Here is a 4,852-nt window from a genome sequence, read left to right on the forward strand (position 1 = left end):
ATGTTCCCAAAGAATATGTTGTTGACACGAACATGGCTGCTCAACCATGGCTTTCCAGTATCCGAAATTGACAGCAGAGCTAAGGATTTCTTGGAGGACATGATAGGCAATCAATTCCACATCCTCAACATGCATTTCTTGGATGGTATATGACCCTATGAACCATCAAAGTTCACTGAAAAGGGTTGCCCCAGATTCACTCTTAAGTTAGTTCCCAATGCTGTTCCAACTGTGTTCCATCACAAGACACACAGAGTCAGATGAGTAGTAACCTGTGACGATTATTGTATTTGTACATATGCACATATATATATATATATATATATATATATATATATATATATATATATATATATATTCAGTTAAAAAAAACTTTGTTAAAGGGATGTTATGGTTAAGTTGCGCTACTAAAAACCTATGAAATTCAGTAAAAAAACATTGTTAAAGGGACGTTGTGGTTCCAAGTAAAACCAAAAAACCCTTGAAATTCGCCAGTTATGGTAAGCTAAGCAACCATAACTCGCGCCACCACAGTGCACTGCTAAGACTAACACCCACAACATCAAAGATGACATTACAAATGTCATTGATGACATCACTGATGACATCACATATGAATTTACTTTTCATGAAATGTCTTTATGAGGGATTCTTATTATAACGTTGAGAAAAAAGTGTCAAGGATCATTGGAATAAATATCATGAGCTAATTAGTGTATTAAGCAATGCATTGATATACATAGCATTCTATTATAAAGTTCTATCAAGTATACTAAGCTACTCATGCAGAAACCTAGGCATTGTGTGCAGCATACATGATGAAGGTATAATATTCATAATGTTGATATGTTGAATAATGAAATGATAATTGTTTTCTTATTAGAGTTTTGTGTACTGTGAAATATGTAATAAGTAACTAATAAAACTCACGTATTACATAATTGCATTATTACAGACAAAACACAAAGACACAATAACGCATACACATATGTGTATATACAGGGAAAGTGAAGTAAGCAAAAAAGCAGAAGTAGTAGCAGAAACAATTCATAACCTAACTGATTATCGTTATGCTAATAAATGATTGCTCTGTTGCAAAGCTGCTATTTACCCTATGTATATGTATCACATGATGTGACTGGACCCTAAGGAAAGTAGTGTGAGTACAATGGGCCTCATTACACGGAAGGCGGTAATCCAGGGTGCTATTAGCACCCTGGACCATGCCGGTAAATTACCGGCACCGCCTTGGCGGAAAGGGGATTTACCGCCCCATTCCAAGGTTGGAGGGGCGGTAAATCCCCCTTCCGCCATTGCCCTTCCCCATTCCCATTTCTGCCCCATAGGGCTCTATGGGAATGGGGAAGGCGCTAATTACGGCACCGCAATTTTGCGGTGCCGTAATTAGCTCCGAGGTCCCTTAGCGGGTTGGTACTTAACGCCTGCAAGAAGCAGGCGTTAATTCCTCCAACCCGCAAAGGGACCTCGTAGTACGGCGGTAATGGTTAACGGTCACCGTTGCCATTAACGGTGACCGTTAACCCTTACCGCCGTCCGTGTAATGAGGCCCAATGTCTACAAACATGAACATATACAGGGAAAGTATAGTATAGTAATAAAAAAAAAACAGAACTATCAGATAGTGCTGATAACTCTACTGATTATTTTCATGCACAGAAAGGATTGCTGTCTTTCAAGCTTGTGTCTTCCCCTATGTATATGTTTCATATGATATGACTGGACCCTAAGAGAATTACTGTCAGAACATACTTGAAGGATAAGTCTACAAATATAGTAAGTTTACAATTTTTAGTTCCTGACTGTTACTGAAGAAAACCATGTGGCCTAGATGTGTCAGTAAAGGAAAAAAGAGGGAGACAGACATGTGGGTTCATCAGTGATGTCATCAATGACATTTGTGATATCATCTTTGATGTCGTGGGTGTTAGTTTTAGCAGTGCACGGTGGTGGCACGAGTTATGGTTGCTTAGCTTACCATTACTAGCGAATTTCAAGGGTTTTTCGGTTTTACTTGGATCCACAACGTCCCTTTAACAAAGTTTTCTTACTGAATTTCATAGGTTTTTAGTAGCACAACTTTTTTATTTTTTTTTATTTTTTATTTATTCAGATTTATTTAAAGCGCACGTCAGCCCGGGGGCATCGTGGCCCTGTTACATGAAGACATACATAATCTGGTTACCGTGGAAGGAAGATGGTTACAAAGCAGTTTTCATTACAAGACACATTTCGTATCAGACACATTTTGTATCAGACGTATGCGAGATGGTGTGGGTGAAGGAAGGATGGAGTTAGTTGAATAGAGTGGTTTTGAGAGATTTGCGAAAGGAATACAGAGAAGGTTCTTAACTTAACTTAACCATAACGTCCCTTTAACAAAGTTTTTTTACTGAATTTCATCGGTTTTTCGTAGCGCAACTTAACCATAACGTCCCTTTAACAACGTTTTTTTACTGATTTTCATAGGTTTTTAGTAGCGCAACTCAACAATAATAACTCTGACTTTATGTACAAGTAACATAGAACATACTGAACCCCCTCTACTGAATTTGATGTCCGCAAACTCTTTTAATGTCCGTGGACATATGCGGACAACAGCACCACTACCCAAAAAGTCTGTGGGGTATGTTTAATTGTTATATCATAACATATGAACATTTTACAAATTCACAAACCAGCACACATACACATTATATGTAGTAATAAATAAGAATTGTAACCCATATATATAACACAGTAACCATTCATTTAAATACATTGGGCCTCATTACACTGTAGGCGGTTACCATGGCGCTATTAGCGCCATGGTTGCCGCCGGTATTTTACTGTGTCCGCCTGGGTGGATGGCGGAATTACCGCCCTACTCCAAGTTGAGCGGGGCGGTAATTCCCCATTCACCAAGGCACTTCCCCATTTCCATTTTTGCCCTCATAGGGCATAATGGGAATGGGGAAGGAGCTAATTACGGTACCGCAAATTGCGGTACCGTAATTAGCACCAAGGTCCCTTTGCGACACCCTACTTTAACGGCTGGTAAAACCAGCCGTTAAGGTCGGGTCCCGCAAAGGGAACTCGTAGTAAGGCGGTAAGGGTATACCGGTACCGCTATCCTTACCGGTACCGGTAAACCCTTACCACCTACCGTGTAATGAGGCCCAATATGTTCTAAAATGGAATATACCAAAAGCAGAAAGATAGTCTTCGAACATGATTACCTCGCAGAAACCCCACAACTAAGAGCAACAGCAGATCTACAGACCAGTCAGAACACACCTTACCAGAAGCTAGTAAGTGTACTACATTTTACTCATATATTTGTAAACTTTCTGTATTAGATACAAAAAAAAGTTATATATGTTTTTTTTCTCACAGAAATGTCTAGTACTCTGGAGTGGCTAGAGGGGCATTTCCAACGTGAGGAAATGTCTGAAGATAGTGAACCTAATGGTAGACACTTTACTATATAAACCAATTAATAAATTTTATTTTATATACATTTAACATATACTTTTTTTTGTACAGACCATACAAAAATTGAAAATACTAAAGAAAAAGCAGTATTTGATAAGACTCTTCAGCACATAGAAGAAAACATGGACCTACTCATGGCAAATTTTAACAGTATAAAAAACTTTGTGGAGGATCACTTGAAACAAACAACTACTTACCATTTCCCACATGTACCTGTCCCCGCTCACCATATCCCACTCAATTATCCCCAAACCCTCTCCATGAACCAAAACGTTTTGATAAGACTTCCATCCCTTCTTCACCTCATATAAATCCTGTTGAAACCCCCAATTCTCCTGTTTTTGTTTCAGTTTCTGCCTCACCTTCTCTGTCATAAATTTAACATCCATGTAAAATAAAGTAAAATTATGATATTGTATTCTAATTAATTTCTTGTCTTTTTTTAAAAAGCAGTTCAGGTGTCCACAGACAGAACAGGTGTCCGGAATGTCCGTAAAGAAATGAAAATGGGAGCGTCCTAAGGACACTATATCTGTCCGTAATGTTTACATGCAAGTTGAAACTGCTCTACAAACAGACGCAGTGTCCTGAAATGTTCGTAAATAAACAACATGGGGGTGTCCTGAGGACGCTATGCCTGTCCGTATTGTTTGCAGGCAAGTTGAAACTGTTCTAAGAACACAGGCTGTGTCCTAAAATGTTCGTAAATAAACGAAATGGGGGTGTCCTGAGGACACTACACCTGTCCGTACTGTTCGTAGGCAGGTTGAAACTGTTCTAAGAACACATCAAGTGTCCTGGGATGTTCGTAAATAAACAAAATGGGGGTGCTATGCCTGCCAGTATTGTTCGCAGGCAAGTTGAAACTGTTCTAAGAACAAACGCCTGTCCGTAACGGTTTGTTTCAATTGTGACACACTTTTAATCACTTCAGGACCCGAACAGTGTCCGTAGAACACCAACGCACATGCGCAAAACAATTTCGGTGCATTTGGTGTCCTGCAGACACCCGCTCCCTTTGCGGACATGTTCACAAACCTATCATGTGACTGCGCCCACGCTGAGCGTGTGTTCTGATTGCAAACACTGTTTGTTTCCCCGAACAATTAAAACTACATTTCCAAGCAATCTACAATATTTTTCAATAAAAACTCACCATAGCACAAGTCCCACATAGTAATCCTGAGTTTCTACATACTTTTTGTGACTTTATGAATCCTTTTTTCTGTTTGATCTGTCCATGGACAGCGGCATGTCCGCGAACCGTGCACAAGCACCCCTATAAAAGAACACACCCTAAAGCTCATTCTCATTGTGTTTCTGGCTATACTACAGAACACAGCAAATTTTGCTGCTAACT

The sequence above is a fragment of the Ambystoma mexicanum genome, chromosome 6p (assembly GCF_040938575.1).
Source record: "Ambystoma mexicanum isolate Mex_15411 chromosome 6p, UKY_AmexF1_1, whole genome shotgun sequence".
Lineage (NCBI taxonomy): Eukaryota > Metazoa > Chordata > Amphibia > Caudata > Ambystomatidae > Ambystoma > Ambystoma mexicanum.